Source organism: Seriola aureovittata, chromosome 2 (genome assembly GCF_021018895.1).
Source record: "Seriola aureovittata isolate HTS-2021-v1 ecotype China chromosome 2, ASM2101889v1, whole genome shotgun sequence".
In the NCBI taxonomy this organism is placed as follows: Eukaryota; Metazoa; Chordata; class Actinopteri; order Carangiformes; family Carangidae; genus Seriola; species Seriola aureovittata.
This window is the reverse complement of record NC_079365.1, coordinates 9,326,198-9,347,500: the sequence shown is the minus strand read 5'-3', so window position 1 is coordinate 9,347,500 and position 21,303 is coordinate 9,326,198. Positions and strand designations below refer to the sequence as shown.

The 21,303-nt window shown below is 42.3% G+C and overlaps 1 protein-coding gene across 2 annotated transcripts in view; it reads right to left on the bottom strand.

Annotated features, from left to right (window-relative positions):
- prickle2b (prickle homolog 2b) overlaps window positions 1-21,303 on the bottom strand; it is an 89,224-nt gene that overhangs the window by 44,022 nt on the left and 23,899 nt on the right. The window contains exon 1 of one of the 2 annotated variants that reach the window (XM_056391087.1): window positions 8,031-8,333. The exons of the other annotated variant lie outside the window; for it this stretch is intronic. The gene's annotated coding sequence lies outside the window, so the exon portion shown is untranslated. Of the gene's footprint in view, window positions 1-8,030; window positions 8,334-21,303 lie in introns of those variants that run through there. 2 annotated transcript variants of the gene reach the window in all.

Below are 21,303 nucleotides of genomic sequence, written 5' to 3'. Positions count from 1 at the left end.
TGCAAACTTGTTTTTGAAATTGAAGTAAAATTCACAGAACAACCTGTTTTGTTTCTAGGTGAATGACAGTAGTTGATGTTTACCTGCTGTCAAGAAGCCAGGAGTTTTTCATTGTTGAATGCACAGATATCCACAAATACTCAGGTCATAGGGACTTTCCTTGCTCTCATCCATTGGACCCTCACTGACTGACACTACTGTTTGGATTTTTCATTTGGACCATATCGCTGTGGTTTGGCCTAAGTGCCACAAGCCGACATCTTTACCAGCCTGACGTCTGCACTTGAAAAAATGAATCAAGATTTGCTTTGGATCCTTCTTGCAGGAAAAGCACAATCCATTCGCTCACATATATATATATACTGAATGTATACAGTAGTTTGAATCTGTCTATCTGCCTGATGTTTCATTGCTATGGGAGATATTGTGTTCACGGTAAGTCTCTGTTGATCTGTTCAGTGTTGAACACAATGAGCATGCAGACACGTCTGGTCAAATGCAAGTGAGGAACATGTACTGTTAGCCATTGTCTCTGCTGCACACTGAGGCTGTATTGTTTGTGCGCATGTGACAAACTGGCAGGCTGACATGTCGGGGTACTGGTGACAGCGGTGGAAACCGCAGGACAGCACGACTTGTTTACTGCAGAGGAGGAATTTACCATTTGTCTGGACTTCCATCACTGGCTGTGTGTGTGCATGTGTGTCTGTGGAGAACCACAGTGAATTGTGCATTACCAGCTTGTCATACTGAACAATAGGTTGTTATACAAAACCCACACTCCGTACTCCTGCCACCCCTGGTCTGGGTGGAGAGACAGAAACAGAATGAAGGTAAAAATATGTGTGTGTCTGTGTGTGTGTGTGTGTGTGTGTGTGTGTGGGATGGGGATACGCTGGGTGGTAGGAAGAGACATATAATCTGTCATAAGTTCCTATGTGTAAATGTGTGTGTATGCTTTGTAACACAGCAGCTTGTCGCAAATATCTTTGTGTGTATGTGTGGATAATCCAAACTTCGCTCTGTGTGTGTGCTCTCCTTGGCATGACTGAGCGGGTCCCAGGGCCGTGCCAAGGCTGCGGTTATTCTCCAGCCAGAGGCAGAGGCAGAGGAGCACAGATACTTCATTATGGCCTCATTCATCACCCCTGGGACAGCTTGGCACCGCTCTCTGCCCCCCTCGTCCTCCTCCTCCACCCTCCCTCTAACCTCGTCCTTCGCTCCTGTCTACTTACAGCTGCACAGGTCTCTCGCCCAGCGTCTCCTCTCCTCATCTTATGCTTCTTTCCTCAGGTCAGATTCTTCCCTCTCACTCTCTGCTGTTTCTTACTTCGCTCCAGTATTTCCCTGATTTTACTTTTCTTTACTTACCTCTGTCTAACCTTCACTCTATACCGCCTCTTTCTTTTTTAATTAACTCTCTCTAATCCTCTGTGTCCGTCTGTCTTGACCCCTCCTCCCAGGCTTTCATTAACTCCCTCACTTCTTCTCTCCTTCTTCCCTAAGCCTCAGCTCATTTTTCATTCCCATTAGGCTGCTCCTCCTGTTCCTCCTCCAATAACTGATCTGCAGCCTCATTTGCTGAATTAGCTAAGTGTGTGTGTGTGTCAAAGGAATTGATATTTTGGAAGACACAAACAAATTTCATTTCTTCCCAAGAGTTACATAAGAGGATTGATACCATCTCTTATCTGTGCCTCAAGTACGGAGCTAGAGCTGGGAGGCAATTAGCCTAGCTTAGTATAAAGACTGAAAGCAGGGGGAACCAGCTAGCCTAGTTCTGTCCAAAGTTCAAAACATACCTACCAGAACTTCTCATGGTACTTTCACATTAGTTTCCGTGCATGGCTAATTTCAGTGCTGATGTCTGAGTTGATGATGTTTGAATTTTTTTCAACTTGTCACCAATGCCTGCTGATATTATTTAGCTAAACTTGCTATACTAGTTGTGTCATATAGGCTAGTTTTTAATTTGCAGTTATGTGCTCCAGCTCCATACTTAATGCATAGATATGAGTGGCATCAACTTTTCTTGTCTAACCCAAAGAAAGAAAGCAAATACATGCAGAACGCAAATATGTGTAGTGCCTAAAAACAATATATTTAGGCGGTAGTTGTTTGCAACAGATTGTATTATCACCACTTTGGGGAGGCTTCAATCTCTTTCAAGGCATAAAAAGCAATAAGAGGAGCCTACAGCACATAATGTGTGTGTGCGCTCTGCCCTTTACAGTATTTTTCCAAATCCACAATGTGTGTATGTGCTTTATGTGAGTGTGTGTGTTTGGACCACACGTGTGGGGAGCCTACCTGCTGTCCCATATGGTTGGCATTCAGCCTAATTAAAGCTTTTGTTGCCCCACAAACTGGGTGTATTGCCATAAGTGCTCCCCGAAGTCCTGTATTTATGGCAACTTGGCATTATAAACAAGGATAAAAGGAGGGCAGAGACAAGTCTGATTTCTCTGCACGTCGCCATAGAGACAGAGGAAAAGTTCCCAGGCAACACAGCAGTAAACCAGCAATGCCAGCTCACATGCCCACGATATGACTGTAAATAATAAAGAAAGAAAAAATTATAGCAAATACGTACTGATTTAAATGTATTCATATCACAAAATATCATTATAATAGCCAAAACAAGGCTCTCTGGGAAGATTAACGGATGTGCATTTACCTATCTCGCTCTCGCCATCTACGACACTAATCAACATGAGTTATGCAGTCCTTTTCTCCTGCCTTTACCACTCTCTATGCTTACCCCACATAGCAGTCATACCTCTGGGACTAGCTAAGGGTGACCTGAGTAGAAGACATATGAAACTGAAACATTGACACGTGACCCTGAGCTCGAAGGCTGAGGTCAGTGCGGGGAAGCTGCCCTCACACAGCCTGAATAATGGCCACGCTTTACCAGACCCACCATGTGAAAACCACACACACAGTAAATAAAGACTGATGCCTCAATGAATTGGCAAACATAGGGGAACTGCTATCAACTCGGCTAAGAGCATGAAACGCATTGCTCTTGCTGTAATTCAGTTCATAATTATCCTCCATCAGGACTTTAATGAACTGTGTGAGAGCTGGCACTTCCTCTGCTTGCTGTGAAACCAAAAATAGCTCTGTTTTGGGTGGCGCATGCAGCAGATGGATCAAAAACAAAGTATTTCCACTGCCAAATTTTCCACCATGAAACTTTTTCCAACAGACAGAGGTGGTGTGTCGGTCTGTTATGGGGCACTGTGTTCTTGACCGAACATGATGGAAAAACATGGGAGGTGTGGAACATAATCAAATTAGCTCGCTGCTAACGCTGTGGCTCAGCTGTGTGTCTCATTTCCTTATTAACCCGTACAGGAGATCTGAGGCAGCTCCACATCCCATGAAACTCCAATCCATCTCCTCATGTGTAATGAACGCTTGACAGGACTGGAGGCAGCCCCTTAGCTCAACAAATGCTATTCCGGCCACTTTCACAACAATGTCAAGAGATGGTGAAAGGAGATAGGTGAAGAACAACATCTGGGGCCTCTTTGATCGCTGATGACTCTTCGTGGGAGAGAAAAGGGGTGAGAAAGAAAGAGAGGTGGAGCAAGTCTGAACATATATCTCTAGTTTCTGTATGTGTGTTATCAAGGCCAGAAATGACTCAGGAATGACACGACCATCCGCTGTTGAAAATATGGCATTGGCAAAAACTTTTCCTCCCACGTCAGCAGAAAGGTTGAGACAGAGAAAGTTCAACTAGAGGATACTGAGGCCTTCCGCTCGGCACCCAGTAACACCGTGAGGACACGTCCGCCGTGCATCCCCCCCTAAAAACTGCTGTTACAAGGCCTTTTTTTTTTTTTTTACATATTTGAATCCAGATTGTGTTTACAAAAAACGTCTTCCACTGTGAACCGTGAACAAAGCAATATTGTTGAGTCCAGGTCTCAGCATAACAATGACTTGAATTCCATGAGATTTCTATGGTAACTGACTTCATCTCTGTAACCTAATCAAAGTCTTAGGCAGTAAACAGCACAGAAAATGAGAACAGCGAGTGAAGTTGTGGTTGAAATGTTAGAAAATGGAGAATGCTGATCTGGCTAGCTTAACAGACAGCATTTTGACATGTTGTTACATTAAAGGCCGCTGCTAAAGACGGTTGGTTTGGCTGCCACATGACAAGAGGATCACATTCCTTGTAGAGACCCCACTTTCACTCCTTCTACAGTTTCATTCTAGTTTCATTTTCACTTCCACCTCATTTTACCAATTCTTTACGGTTTCATGGATTCCTTCCTGGTCCAGTTTTTCTTTCTCTGACCCGCTTCCACTCCCTCTCTCTTTATTCATCTGCCTCAATCCTCTTATTCCCAAGCCACTCTATATCTGTCTCCCTGCCTCTCCATCTTCCTCTCTCACACTCCTCCCCCTAATCACTCCCATCACTCTCCTATGAAGAGAGGGGGTCAGACTCTTATGTTTGACGGACAGGTCCGGAGTGCAGACATCTCCCTGTGGTCGACCTTATCAACGGCAGAGTTGAGTGGCAGTGTGCTTTTTCTGGCTGCACTTCTCACCCCAGGTAGTCTCCAGAGCTCCGTCTATGTGTGTTTGTGTGTGTGTGTGTGTGTGTGTGTGTGTGTGTGTGTGTTTCTGAGTGACACGTCTGAGACTAGGCCAGTCTGATAAGATGGCTAAGTACACAAAGGACTATAATTGCAATCTGTTGTTTAATTCAAATTAGTCTGGTGCTGATTTTTTTTTTTTTTTTTAATTGAAATAACCTTCAGATGTCATTCAGTATCTTCAGTAGAGAAGATAGAGCTTTTGTTTCAGTTGAAGCACCCCCATGGATACTATCCTAACTGTGACACAACCCAATTATCCACTTTCTCTGCCGTTTCATTCAGGTTCCATCCTTTCTGATCTCTCAGTCTGAGAGCTTCACTGCCGGTAATGTCCCAAGACGGATGTTGTCTGGAATCAGGAGAGAGACGAAGTACAGATTCTGTACTGTCCCATGATCCATAAAGAGAAAGCAGAAAGGAAATATGCAACAAAAAGGAGGGGAAGATAAAGAGAAGGTGTTTCTTCCTTCCAAAGTCATCCTCTAAATTTCAATGCTAGCAGCATGGCTCTAGGTCCATCGCTTTGATCCAGACTGAAATATTTCCACAACTCTTGTGTTGATCATCACAAGTTTTTGTACACACATTTGTGATGCTCAGAGGATGAATGCTCATGACTTTGGTAATTCCCTGACCTTTCCTCTAACACCACTAGGTGGTCAAAGTTTTCACTTATCCTATGAAATATCTCTACTAGCTGGATTGGCACAACATTTTGAAGACATTCATGGTCCCCAGAGAATGAATCATACTGATTTAGGTGATCCCAAAACTTTTCCTCCAGTTCCACCATAAGGTTTACATTTGTGTTTTTGAGTAAAAAATTGAGAAGAAACATTGGAAGGGTCATCATACGCTACAGATATTAATGGTCCCCTGAGGATGGATTGTAATACTCGGGTGATCCCTTAGCTTTTCCTTTAGTGCCGTCATCAGGTCAAAATTCTAATTAGACCAATACTTTATGACCACATACCCATGACGCTGAAGACATATCAGCCTCTGCTATACTTTGAGTTTAATTCTAATTGGCAAATGATAGCATGCTAACAGGCTAAATTAAGAAGAATTAAGAATTATGAACATAGTAAAAATTATACTTGCTTAAGATCAGCATGTTAGCATTGTCACTGGAAGCATATTTGCATGCCGATGTTAGCAATTAGCTCAAAGCGCCACTGTGCATCCTCACAGATCTGCTGTAGACTCCTAGTCTGTTTTTTTTTTTAATCTTCCTTGCATCCATGCTGGAACAAACACTATGTTGCCAGGAGATGACGTCTCATTTGTGAAGAATATTGTGGGCGGCGAAAATTCACAGCTAAGGAGTGAAGTGTTATAAGGCTGAGTCTTCACAATAATAAAGGACTCATTTAATAATTTTGATGCTGTTTAAAGAGAATAGAGGTATGACAGAAGACGAAATGGTGCACTGTTGATAGTGTTTTTGTAAAGGAAAAAAAACCCAGAAAGGAAAAATTTTTCCTGGGGCTACAACAAACAAAAAGTGAATGTGCAACACAATTACATCCCTTTAAGAGATTCAGATGATGAAATGTAATTAGTATTAAAATCAATGGGACTGATCAATGCAGCTCTAAGTTGATACACTGCTGTGAGCCAGTTCCTGCACACTGATTGGTCCTCCTTCACAGCTCAAATGTAGGCCGAGGGTTTGGCAGCAGAGAGAGGGTTGGGGGCGTGGGGGTGGGTGATGTGACCACTCGCTTACCAAATCAATTGCCACACTCACTGCCTGAGGAGTGACTAAAGACCCACTTGCAGAATTCAATCCATTCATCCTTCTGTTTTCTACCCCCCTCCCTCCCTGACTCCAAATGTTCATCTTCCTCCTGCTTTAGTGAGCTCAGCAGTTTTTTTGTCCTTCTTTATTCCTGAGAAACTTTGACATGAAGGATGTTTGTCTTGAGGTCTGGAAGGAAGTGGTAAAAGGATGAGAGGGCAGGTCTTTCCATGTCAACAAATCCATTTTATCTTGTAATTCCACTGATGATTTGATTTTCCTATTCACGCACAGAACTACATAATATGTTCCCTAGCAACATGTTTAAATCAGTCAGCGCAGAGGCTGTTTTTTTGTAGGTGTTGTCGCTGTGGGTGGGTGCTCGCAGCCCAGGTGCAGAGACACTGCGAGGTGCACGGGGTGCAGGAAGCTGCAGGACTCACTGTGCTTTAACTCCAAGCCTCTTTTTTCCTCCCTTTACTTGTTGTTCACTAGCCTCTCACACAAGGGTGCCATCAACAGAGCTGGCAGCATGTCTGTGTGGAATGCACTCTGGCAATTTACGGACACACTCCCATGGTCAATAAAAGACTGTTGAGCCAGCGCTGGATCCCGCACATGTAAACTGTTCTTGTCACATCTGACATGATTTGAGGCAGAACACACACCGGAGGCTTTAGGGAAAGGAGTCCTCGATATTGCCTGGTAGGGAAACTCATAGCATGGACATATATAGGCATACAGTGATACAGTCACACAAACACTCATCCGCCTGGCACATGCAGACCCATACACATGGAACCACGCATGCAGAGCTTTGGAGACAATAGTCTGTACGCTTCCTGGACCTAGCAGCCTGATATAGGTGTCCGGGTTAAAAATAAAAACAGGGAAGGCATGTCGCACAGCTGTGAGACACTGGGAGATTTGTGTGCTGTCAGCCCACTTAAATCACAACAGCTGAGATGACAAGGCGCTGCCTCTCAACTGCCTTTTCCTCTTCTCCCTTCTTTCGCTCACTTGCTTTTTATTCCCCGATCCCTCTAATTCAATCTATCACTCCACCTTTAGCCATTTTTCTTCTTCTTTCTTACTCCCCTGACACACATTTTCTCACTTCCATCTTTTTTCTCTCTTGTCTAAAGATAAAGCCACCCACTCCTGACAACTACATTGGCAGCCCAACAAAGCAGCACCCGAGGGAATGGAAAGACAAGATTCAAGTGACGCTTTTACTCAGTTGTCACTGGTCAGTCGTAATTCACTGTAAAATTCAGAGACACAAATGCACACTGACTCTCAGGCACAATCACTTACAATTATCATCACACACGTGAAAGCACACAGATGCTGGCAGATATAAAGCACACACACACCATAGACTGGCCAAACTGTCACAGTATGCATGCCTTGCTTAAATTAAAACATTCAATAAAATCTAAATGGTCAAGATAAGTCAACAGTGTCCTTAAGAAAACTATCCAGCCACTGAGGAGATTAGCTATGCGGACTGAAGGTGTAAGAACGCCAAATTTACACTACCCAGGGGAAAATCTTGACACCCTGCCAAAGACAACTCTTCTCCGCCAATCAGCACCTCAGACGCCGACACGAACAAATCAGCAGCTGAATGAAAAGGATAGAAATATTTAAAAGTTACTCACCGCTTCCCGCTTCCCCCCTAGCTGTGCTGGGAATGAGGTGGAGGGGGGAAAGAAACACACTAAATGGCAAGAGGATCTCAGGGGGGGCAGAGAGAGCAGCAGCAGTGCGGCAGCCTGAAGCAAACACTTTCAACGGCTCTCCCTAATTGAAAAAGTCTGTTTTCATCTCTCTCAGATCAGTGAGTGAGAGCGAGGAGAGGGGAAAGAAATGATTGCCTTGAGGTGAGGTGATGAGGAGGAGACGAGCGATCCTGCTTGCAGATGGTCAGCAGGGTGAGAGCGGCGAGCGTGAGTTAAACACCAGGAGGAAGTGCGAGAACGACAGAGTTTTTCAACAGACAAATGCAATCAGGAGTGACCACCAAGCTGGTTGCTGAGAGGGCAAACAGTCCACAAAATTAACCCCTCCCACTGCCTGCCAACAGCAGTCAGCGTTTTTCCTAAACTCCTTCCCCACATGCACTTAACCCATAAATGTTCTGGCAGTTTTCTGTACTGACACCATGTGGGAACAGGAAGCAGAGTCAACTTTACATACATACAAACATAAGAAGCTTTTTCTTTACCGTGCAAGACAATACACGTGTATACTTGGACAAGTACAGATTTTTTTTCTGTACTGTTTTTACTGAGGTAACAATCTTTCAACTTGACAAAACCTTTGTAAATCAAAGACCATTTCGGAAATTTTCCTTTCCACTGTAAAAACTTTACATTTGTAGGCCAGTTGCCATTTGCATTTTTTAATTATGGTGCAATAACAAGAATTAAAAGTATATATAATAATGCATCTACACTGTGGTGGTCCACCTGAAGCAAAAAGGCCAGAGCCAGTTTTTTGTCCAGGTCCAGCCCTGGTCATGGAGACAGATCTGTTCAGTGCAGTAGCTGTTAAGATTTCATCTTTAACATTTTTCATTGACGTTGGTTTAAAAGATAAGCATGAAAGTTCATTCTTGACCTTTAAAATTGTAGTTTCAACTCACTAGCCTTGGATCACAGCCATAGCCGTTTTATAGCTCGAATGTAAGAGCTCAGGAAAACGATAATAAGAGGGCTTTTTTGTCAAATTTTCTGTTTTCGAGGTCAAGAATGACCTTTGTTGATCATCGCTTTTACGTTTCTTGTTGTTTTAAGACATTGTGGGCAGTGTTGCAAATTAAAGAAATAGTGCAACATTTTGAGGAATATGCTTGTTTGCTTTCCATTTAAATGAGAAAACTGATACTGGTCCCATGTGACCCTCAGTAAATTTGAAAAAATATGCCAGGAGATGGTTAGCGTAGCTTAGGATAAAAGCTGCAAACGTTTCTGTTTTACAAGGGTTCATGTCCTGGACTATCTCCTGACCAGGAGCAGTGACTTCTCGTGGCAAATTCCCAAAATATCAAACTATACTTTTAATGACCTACTCCTTTATGGCAATACTGGATGTAAGGGACATTTTCATCACTGTGATGGAGCGCCTTGATTTGTCAGGTATTAACCAAAAACTAGGCCTTTCCATCAGGCCATTTATATACAGTCTGTCAATTGAATTGTCAGAACTGGATTCTCAAGCTAAGTTACGGAAAAGAGAATCCAGAAGACGAATAATAAGAATGGATGTAAATTTGATATCTTCTTGCGTCAGCAGGCTGAAAAAAATTACCCTGGCTTTATGTAAATTTGATGTATTCAGTTGTACAATGACTGGTCTTAAAGCTTACAGTAGAGTACTAGTGTAGTATTCCCTCGTCAGCAGTCAATCAGTCTACTCTCCATCCTGCAAGTCCACAGGGGCACCAGTGTATGGAAACATCTGCTAGAGCACTTGTCAAAATCCCTCCTCCGTAAAAGTCGGACTAATGTACATTCAGTGAGCAATGGATAACTTAAATCAGCCCAATTTGACTGCGTCCTTGTAATGTGTCTCTGGATGCCAAATCCTAAACTAACCATAGCCCAAAATGGCCGACTCTGAAGGGAGGTTCCCCCTCACCGTCCCTCCCTGCCAGTCATATGTCAAATAAATACAGGAAGAGAAACGGAACACAGGAAAGAGCGATCTATCTCCACGCAGTCTGAGGCTGAGGTTTCTGGCACTGTAAGCAACTGTGATGTGGGCAGAATGTCATCACTTCTTCTTTGGTGCTCACACTGTGCACCTACTGTTCTCAGGAGTGTGGGATAGCCAGACTCAACAGCTGTAAATCTTGAGGGATATCTGGAGAACAAGCAGGGCTGCAGCCAAGAGAGGGGGCGCCTGTCCACACCTGACAACAAGACTTGTGTTGTTTCTGCTGAGTATATACACAGGTATTCACTCAACATTTACATGTCACAAGCACAGAGACATACACACAAATAAAGCAACACAAAGGCAAACAAAAGAGCCTCAGGCAAGGACAATTATGCTTCTACAATGCCAGTTACCAACCTTAATAACATGCAACGTCTCAAAACATTGATGTAGATTAAATCAGTTACAGGCAACAAACCACAACATCTCATGTTTCCTTTCCTGCTACTATGGAAACTGAACTGCGGCAGTCCACATCACTCAAATCTGGTACAAAAGCTTACCATCATCTTCAAAATATGCTGAGAGTCATGCTGGGCAAGGCACAATTGGTCCCATTTGTTCAGAAGGAAATAGAAGAACTGACCAGGAAAACGGACATCACCTGACTGCATGCAAGAGTTCTCCCGCGACAAAAAAAGCCCTCACACCTCACATTCTTAATCGGCGACCTAATGCTTTTCAAAAATGAGACCATTCGTCACTGTTAAAAACAAGACATGCGTGAAGAGGCCCTGAGGTGCGTCCAGGAAGAGAGAAGAAAAAATAAAAAAACACCCCCTCGTCCCTCCATCTCCACACAGAGAGGAGAAGTCATGTACTGATCCCCCTCTTCCCTTCAAGAACAAATGAAGTTATCAATCAATCCTACCGTCCCACGGAGAAAGGGAAGCGAGGGCCAGAGGCATATAGCGAGCAAAGCTGAGGCGGCCAAAAACACAGCAAGAATACAAGCTGATTGTTTTAGGCTACTACAGCACAGTAGCATGCAGCTGATTCTGTATACACAAAGCATGTGTGAATCACTCAATGACACATTGCCTTGACAAAATTTAAATTTAAATTTAAAGAGATCCAGTTTATTAGGTCTTCAAGAGTCATTCGGTCAACAATTAGAAAATCTGTGCATGTAACAATGCTTGTCTGCAAAAAAACAAAACACACAAACATGTAAAATAATATGAAAACACTACAGGCAGACGAACTTCGAAGTATAATCTAACAGTTTGAAACAAATTTCAAATAGTATTTTTGCTTGAAATGCCCATCCCTATAAAAAAGTAGCCTCAAGAAAATGAGCTTTATCTGATTAGTATGCAAGTATATGTAGCAAGTTGCTCCAGTGTTATGAGCTCTAAAATTGGCTTTTCTTGTTGGTCAGTTATTATATGTATACAAATGTGTCTAGAATCAGACACCATCATGATGATATAGTGTGCTACACACCATGAGGAGACATAAAAGACAGTAAAGCTGTCAGAACAGTAAAATGAACCATTAGTGAGACGCATTTTCACCGGACAGCCACGTGCTGTTCAAAACTTTAATTGGATAGAATCATCTATGTTAAAATAGAGAAAAGAGTCAAAGAGGTACAAACATGATTAGTTGCTATGCCTACCTGTGTGAATAGATTTCTCTTTGGAAGCCTTACACAGAGAAGATGCAGGTTACAGAAAGTAGTTTTCACACAAAGAGGGCTGCAGCTATTTCAGTCAATTGTGAAGTCATTATGTCATGCTGAAAATGGGTTTTGGATAATTACAGACAGAACAGAGCGTGATGAGCATCAAAATGACGGTGTACACTGTAAGAAAAACGCACCCTTCTCTCAAAGTCCTAAGACAGAAATTATTTTAGACAAACAGATAAAGACAAACATTGCAAAATTTAAACCAAGTCCTCCACAATGTCAAAACCTCTGCTTAATGAAATCGCTGCGTGTGCGTTGTCTAGACACTCTTCAAAGCCACGTTCATCACATGTAGCCACAAAAAGGCCTGGAATTTGTCTTGTGACCCAGTATGTCCATACAGCTCACCAGTGAACTCATCATCTCATGGTCTCTGGCTGTCAGCTCCCTTAGCTTATTAGCTTGGCTGCGTTTCTCCCTCATACAGCACGATGGGTGATGAGAGGAGCGGTGAGGCCGGAGACCACGAGCTGAGCTTCGGCCAAGAGCGATTTGGACAGAGAAAGAAAGACGGAGCAGGGTAGATAAAAAAAAAAGGAAAGAGAAAAAGAAGCATAGAGAGGGACAGACTGAAATATCTATGCTTTTGTTTGAAGGAGAATAAAAACAGAGTTATGAGGAAGGAGGGAGGAAAATAAATGGACTGTGTGGCTGGGAGAGGAATCAAGAGACTGAAATAGAGAGGGATGAGAAGAAGGAGTTTGCACCCGTTCTTCTCCTCTCTCTGACCTGGCAGTCAGCCTTTTGGCAGAACCTGTGGTATCCATTGCACGTGGGTAACCCTGTAGAGACAGAGTCACACACACAAACAAAGGGAGCAAAGTTAAAGCAACACTACAAACTTTGAAGGGATTTTCAAGGCAGGGTGCGTTTTTTTACAGGAAAAAAACAAAGTCTGAGGCATCGCACTGCAGCTAACCAAGAAGCCAAGATTGGAGCTTATTAGACAAAATAATTTTCACAGCTGTTTCCGATCTGTTTGTGCTTCACGTGGACCGAGAAGAAGAGAGGAGGGGAATGGAAAAGTGAGGAAATAAAAGGAAGGGTAGAAGCACTCAAAAAGTCCGGAGAGGGGAAGGAGAAGAGATGCTGACTTTCACAATAACAGCCAATCACACTTTAATTCCATGAGCGAGCGAGCGCGCACACACATACAAACACACACAGAGTCTTCCATGAGTTAACAACATCTTTGCAGAGCTCTTGAGGGCCAATCCTTCTACTTAGAGGAGGGCTTATATTTCACAGTGCCCAGCTGTTTCACTTGCACAAGCAAAGCCCATGAAAATTCCTGCTTACAGTGAAGAGGCATCGCTATGGACACACACATACACACATACTGACACACAAACCTACTCAGAGGAGTGAGCTCAAGGCAGAGGAAGATCAAGCCATTAAGTTCATAAGGGGTCTTCTTTCCTCTATATTTTTTAATCCCGTCTTTGCTCCTCTTGTCTCATTTTTCAATCAGTTTCCCCTCTCATTCCCTCAGTGGGTCTTAAACCTCTGGGTGTGTGGTCACATACACATATTCACAGCACATCCACACACTCCCACATTCATTTTAGCTGACCCAGTTAGTCACTGTGTCATTATTAACTGTCCAGTCCACCTCCAACAGACTAGACACAAGCTAATAACCTGTTCACCGTGGCTGTCAGAGCTGTCAGTCAAACCAAACAGGAAGACAGTGTATTAGAATAAAGCAAACACAGCCGTCCGCATGATGATAAAGACTCGCTCTGCTCCCATAACTTTAGTAGAATTACTGCATGGTTTTTTAATGAGAACATGGGATGAAGAGTGGGAGAGGTGAATGTAAAGAGCTTGAGGTACAATGAAGACATAATGAATTCTTCAATAGATAATGAGATTTCATCTGATTTAAGTCAGAACTTTTCAGGAGATACAGGGAGGGATGCAACAAGAAATAGACTTTATCATTTATACCATTTAAGGACAAAAAGGAAAAAAAAAAAAAGATGTATCTAAAAAAATTATGTCACATTCTCATATGAATAAGTGTAAATTCAGCAACTCTCTATCGTTGATTGAGACACAAACACTCAATATACAAATTTGTATACATTTACTGCTTCTCTGGGTCACTCCTCTGGCACACAAGGATACTGAACTCATCAGCCTTCATTTTAATCTCAAGTATACATCAGTAACGAAACTTAATGGTTCGTGACTTATCTTTCTGGGTTGTGATGCTATCACACTCACAAATCTGTCCACAGACAGAGACACAAACATAAACACCTGCCAAAGTACTCAAATCCACCTCTACTAAGCCCTTTCCTTGTTGCCCCATTGATGGATGCTGGCTGTCTTGCCATCTCCCTAAGCATGATTACAATGTGGTGTTCCCCATGGGTCCATCCTTGGGCCACAATTATTCCTTATTTATATAAATGATTTACAGAACATGTCCACGTGTCTCTACGATGTTTTCAAGCTTTTTTCCTCTTCCGATATCAGCTAGAAAGTACTTTATATTTTCTACAACCCATACATTTTCTCTCTACAGAATAATATTGTTAGACTTACAACCAACTAAAATTATTGCTCCCAATTCGATCATTTATATCTGGAAACTCAACATCTTAATAATTTATGATATTATTATTTCCAAATACTGTCCTTTCATACACAAGTTACAATTCAAAGAGGGAAATATTCCAGATATTCCAGCCAAATACGTATTTTTACAGCCAAGTGCTGTTAAAGACTCTTCAGTGAGAGAGTTAAACTCTGAAAGCTGGTTTGTAGTTGTTTTTGAGAAGACTGTCTGCTAAGTGTCTAAAATTTCAACTGCCTGGTGAATCAGATAACAGTCAGGGTCATCACATCATCAACCATGTACGAGAAATGCTCGGCGGGAGTCCTGAAGATACGCACACAGTCAAGTCACCCACAAATACACAAAAACACACTATAACACACACACACAAACCTGAGTAATCAGCCACTTGCTGTGATTGCATACGGTCCATCTGCAGTAGGTTTTCATGTTGGGCATGAAACATACCATCTCATCACAGACAAAGAAGGTATCATGAAGTCAGACGAACACACACACACACACACACACACACACACACACACACACACACACAGTCATGTCTGATTAGGCCATGGCCTGGGTGAACCCTGACCTGTTTGGATTATCTGTGCGTGGGGTCATATTTGTGTATGAGTGTCATAGTGATACATAGTCATTGACTTCCTCAGTAATGCCTGAGTGACGTAGGCATGTCTTGCTCCAGCTGTAATTCTGATCTAACCATAAATTTCAAAACAGATATCCCCATAAAAGGTTTGTGTTTGTGCCATCTGTGTACAGTGTTGATCGTGCCAGGTTCTGCTGTGTGTGTGCGTGTGTGTACAACTGTGGGACTGCGTGGGTGAGATGTTGCCTTTGTTTATCACCACAGCCACATTGATGAACTGTGGCTGACAGCCTCATGCCATGTAAATCCTAACAACGAGTCCTTTCCCTCTTCAGACCTCAGAGGGGGAAAACAGGGGGGAAACCTCCCTCAGTAACCAGTTCCAAGTGTAACACTCCAGAGCTAAACCTCTCACCATACACACAACACATGCTTTGCTCTTCAGTGTCATTAAAAAGCCATAGCCTCCCTCTCCCGTGAGCCCAAACAAATAGAATCATAAATTGAGAACAGGGTGGAGGAGCAAAAAAAAAAAATCCCACAAAATGGAGCCACTCCATTTGTGGTGACTGTGGTTTCACAATATGGGATTGCTGGAGTGTTTCCAAAATAGGCGTGTGGCCCCCTGTTCTGACAACAGCTGAGGCCCTTAGACCTCCACCCCATCCCACCCCAACACACACACAAAAACACACACAAGGTCTCCAGGGATCAGCTCTGTGAACCACAGTGACACAATCAATCAGTGGATATTGCTTCTATTGACAGCCCCCAGAAGAGTCTCCTTCTGTTTGATGATCTGTCGCCCTTGTTTTTGTCTCTCCTTTCTTTCTTTTTCTTATACCGACCTTTGAGTCAATTTCCATTTTCTTTCCACTCTTTCATATTCTACTTCCCTGTCACCACGATCCATTCTGGAAACCTATATTTCCTTTTTCATTTCTGCTGCCATTTGAAGAAAATACCACACGCAACCTCACAGACGGGGGCACACACACACACACATGCAGGCACACACAAAAACAATTCATTGATCCTAGCCCCTAACCCAATCAGACAACACAAAACGATTCCTTCCTTTGGGGGGAAGGAATAAGGGCATGGGGAGGGGAGTCGTAGCACAAGGGCTCATGCATATTTCATATCTACTATGATACACTTTCTGGTCCATGCATAATGCAGACACTGTTTAAGGATGAGCTTTGGGGGGGGTGGGAGGGGATTTAAGTTGGGGAAATGAAATGGAAAATGAGATAGCACCAGCTAACGGCCCATCACTCCATAATTTGAAGACCGTGAGTGTGAATGCACACAAACACCCGGTGTCCAGACTCAAAGTCTGCCTCCTCAACAAAGGGTAGTTGGTAAACTAATTTGAACTGATCCTGCTGTTTTAATTCAGTGAAGACTTCACATGTGGTGTACAACATGTGTTAACTGGACCATCATGTGTATCTCTATTCAGTGGAAAATAGGCAAAGGTCAGTGACTGCTGCTGTGGAACAATGATTCCTGCTCCACAACAACAAAAGCTTTAGTGTAGATGTTAAATCCATTATATGCATTATATCACTTAAATGTTAACTATCAAATGTCATCATGCTAACATTATAAACTAAAATGGTCAACATGGTAAACATTATCTACAAAACATCAGCATGTTAGCATCATCACTATAAGCATGTTAGCATGGTGGTGTTAGCATTTAGCTCAAAGCACCACTGTACCTTATTCACTAAGCTGCTAGGAATAGTCTTGTTCTTTAAAATGCTCCTCATATCCAGGCTTGAACTACACTATGTTGCCAGGAGATAATGTCTCATTGTGAATATGTGAGGACTATTGTGGAAGGTGAAAAAGTGTCAGCTTGCTGAGTTTAGCATTTTGCTCAAACCGCTTTGCCCAAGAAGCTACAGCATCACAATGCTTCTAGCATGACAATCGCCTCTTAAAAGAGTCTAATGTTATTTTCTCTATTATAATTTTGATAGACTCTGGTGGAAGTAATTTTGTAATATTGAAGTTTAGTTTAGTTTGCACATCTGCATGCGTATAATGCATGCAATAACTGATCTCAGAACAGGACAAACTGAGTCAAGGACAGCTTGACAAGCACACTGGTTAGAGCTGGTCACCCATCAAAGATCCCAGGATTATCCTCAATGCCCAAATGGCCAAAAAATGCTGCTCTCCGTTTAACAAACCCAGTCTTGCCAAAGAGACACGTCACACAGACAAAAATGACAGAAACTATTGATATAGCGGCTGGTGGTCAAGCTAGCTTTTAGAGACAACAGCCTGCTACCACTGCAAAAGGGCAGTAAATTACAACATGAATGCGAACAGGCATCAGACTCTTTATGGGACAGAAGGCTGTTTTGAGATCACATGTAGATATTGCTTTCATTTCGGTATCGTTCAAATTGATGTCTATTTTTAGCTTTAACTGAGCAAGCACTGCTTGCCTTGCTTGCCCTGATGACACGCTTTACTGGTGCACTGAGGGTTCATTATCTGGCTCAGATCATATAGCTAAACTGTTCAACTTGTTGAAATGTCACCGTTGTTCCCATTACTGTCAATTACTTTAGTTAGTACAATGTTATCATAACCAATAGAAATGGTGACCAAAGCTATAAAAATAAGCCCAAGTTGTAATAAACTGGAATTAACTTTTAGATGAGGGAGGTGAGGCACATTACTACACAGAAAAACAGAGAAAATCTCAAATTCCCCTAGCAGTCGCAAATACTCCTCTTCCTTGAATTCTCTTCATGTGTACGATCCAGTTCCAGTTAACCAGATGTCATATATCAGCCTCTCTGTGAGGAAGCCAAGCCACTTGTCCCATCAGTGAGGCTTTCAAGGCATATGATCTGAACATCCTCTGTATTCTGACTTAACATTCAACAGAATACTGCGAGCGAAAGGGGTTCAATAACTTTACCGTGACAAAGGAAATCCCTTCTCTTTAGTGGCTTTAACAGAAAGCTGCTAAAGTGCCTCATTCCTCTGCTTTATCAGTGGATGGGCATTTAGACAGGAACCAGAGTCAAAGTGGATGCTGGAGGAAGAAAAGAGTTTGAGACGGTCTATCACTCGGATGGAAACAAGGCAATAACCTTTCTGGCAGCAGCCTGTCAGTTTAATGAGGCTTGATGTTGGCCTTCCTCTCTCTTTACAGCCTCACTTTCCCTCCTTTTCTCAATGAGTGATTCCCTCTCACCCTCTGTTTTTCATCCCTTCCTGGCTTCCTTCTTCCCCCTGTTCTCTCTTTCTGTCTGTCTCTGGTCTGGTATTGCTGACAATTTGTGGAGACACTTCAGCAATGAATGAGCAAGTTGAGTTTCAGTTATTTCTTTTTCAATCCAAACCTCCTCCTTCCTCCCTCCAGATGCTCAATGCATGGATAAGATACCGGAGATTCATTTCCATGTGCCACTAGGGATGTCCACAATCCATTTCCAGTCAAACAGATGTCATATATCAACCTCTCTCTGAGGAAGCCACGCCAAGAGAGAGGGAGGGAGGGAGCGGGCAGGAAAATAAGGAGGAACAAAGGAATGATCAGGGAGGCTTTTGAAAGGCAGCAAGCTGCTCAAAGTCAGACCCCACATGCTACAATGTAAGCACACACACACACACAAACACACGCAGTAGGATTGCAACAATGGTGAGGATGTGGTTACCACACCATTATCCAAACTCTACAACATTAATCACGTTCCCTTTTTCTTTTCTTTTTTTTTCTTTTACACTCACACAATCCTCACCTCTACCTCTTCTCTCCCACTGTCTCCAGACTGTCTCTGTTAAACAGTAAAGAAAGTAATTTGAGGTGAATTTACTCACTTTTCCATTGAGGGACTACCCATTGTGCTTTTGCTTCTAGGCTAAACCATAAAGGTTGTCAGATGGGCTCATTATGATTTGTTGGTGCTGAACAGAAGTCATCAGTCACAATGGAGGGAGGGGGTTGAATGGCTGTACAGCTAGATGGTCATTACAGAGATGGCAAGTTTAATGGACAGATAAATGACCCCTATACATCTGGTGTTAACATGCATATACTGGGTAATTAGATTCTAATTAGATAGTTGGAAAAATGTATGAAATACAGCCATAATTACACTCTGAGGATCAGATTATGCAACCGTGCTTGAGAAGTAGTTTGAGTTACATTTGGACAATATTATGGATGAGGTGTATATTTATATGTGCAATGCACTAAATTTGGAGCTATACACAAACAGAAAATGCATACATACAAATTACGGCAGCTCTATGAGGCTGCACTTAGCCATTGTGGTGTCTTGAGCTAAATGTTAATGTTACCATGCTAACATGTTGATGTTAAGCAGGTATAATATTTCCCATGTTCACCATCTTAGTTTACCATGTTAGTATGCTAGCATTTGCTAATTAGCACTAAAGACAAAGCACAGCTGAGGTTGATGGGAATGTCAATGGCTTTGCAAATATTCAGTCATAAACCAAAATATTGGACAAAAATTTTATCTGAATTCATCTTGAGAACAACATGGCAATCCATCCAGTAGTTGTAAAGAAGGTTCACTCAAAACCACAAATGTCAACTTCATGGTGGTGCTAGAGGAACAATCTGAAGTTATTCGGATAAATTACCTGAGAACCAGTTTGTAAAAAAAGAAAATTGTGCCAGTCTATGTTGAGATATCTCACTGAATAAGTGATAACTTTGACATGCTGTGACACTGCAGCGAAGGTCAGGGAATTACCAAGGTCAGTAGGATTCATCCCTTGGCCATTATGGTTAACTGTAACCAATTTCATGGCAATTCATCCAAAAGTTGACAAGATATTTCACTAAAAACCCTAAAAACCCTGAAAAATGAGTAAAAGTCATGATTACCAAAGTCAACAGGGAATTCAGTGTTTTATGGCAACACATCGAAAGGTTTATATTTCACTCTGAACCAATGTGGTGGACCGTCTGACCAACATGACCCTCCCTAGAGGCCTACTACCACAAATAAAACAAAATAACTGAAGGATGGGGAACAAAATAACCAATATTTGGTTGCGTTTGGTAATCTTTGTGTGGGTTTTCTGGTAGACATGCAGGTTCAGTGAACAGGAAAATCTAAATTTGCAAATAAGTCTGAATATGTTTGTCTGTCCTTGTCTGTCTGCCTCTCTACCTGATGCACGCTGGGTTAAGGTCTGGTCCTCCATCAACCTGAACAGCAGGTAGAGATAAATGATGATTGGATAGATGTAAATATGATCCATACACATGAGCTCTGGACGAAACCTGGATATGATGGATGAATAATGGATGGGTGAATGGGTGGATGGATGGAGCGTGACATGTGTTATAAATCTAAGATCTTGCTGTAAATTAATTCAGAACGCCGCCTTGACAACCCACAGAGCTGAAATGTATTGTACATGACATACGAAGATAATTACAAAGTGCTAAAACAAAAGACATCAATTATGCATAGTCATGAGCCATTACTGCACACTCAGTGAACAACCTCTACATATTGGAAAATCATAAAGAAAATAGATCGTAGCAAAATGTAGCTTCATCTGTCTGCTACCAGCACAAACTGTATCACTTTATGTTGATGTTAATATCTGAAGTGAACATCAGGACTGAGAGTGACAGCTAGTTAGGAGTTAGGCATCTGTCAGTGTATGAAAATGACTACAATTTCTCCCTTTCTCCCTCCCGCTGTCACCCCCATCCCCTCTCTTCCTCTCCCCCTGTCTGTCTCTTTGCTGGTGTCCTATCTGTGTCCAGCCTTTGCTGCTCATGGTTCAGGGCTTCTATCTGCCTGTGATGATTCCCTTGAGGTGCCGTGAGAGAGGGGAGGGAAAAAAATCTCATTAAAAAAGGGATCATCTGCTGTCAACTACCGGCCCGGCCCCAGCCGAGCTCAGACACAGAGAAAATACAAATGGCAAGAAAGACCCACCAGTAATTTGGAGCGCCGCCATGGTGCACACTGCTTTGTGTCAGCTGCATATAGGACGGTGTAGTTTATTAAAGAAGAAAGACTGGTAAACCTCAAAACAAGTGAACATACTGTATGAAAATCTGCTGATGGAAATATCTGCCATTAATGTTTTTTTTTCCAGTTACTTTATATGTAATAAAATGATGATGAACAATGAAAATGGAAACTACATCAGACCACAGAAAGCCTGCATGATCATTGGTCTTCCATCTGAAAAACTACAGACCAAAAGAACAAACTTTATTTTGCTGAAGGGAAAAATAAAGTTGGAAATGTGGAGAACTGTTTCTTTTTAGTTTGTGAAAAGCAGTGAAGCTTAAATTAATTGCTTGATTTG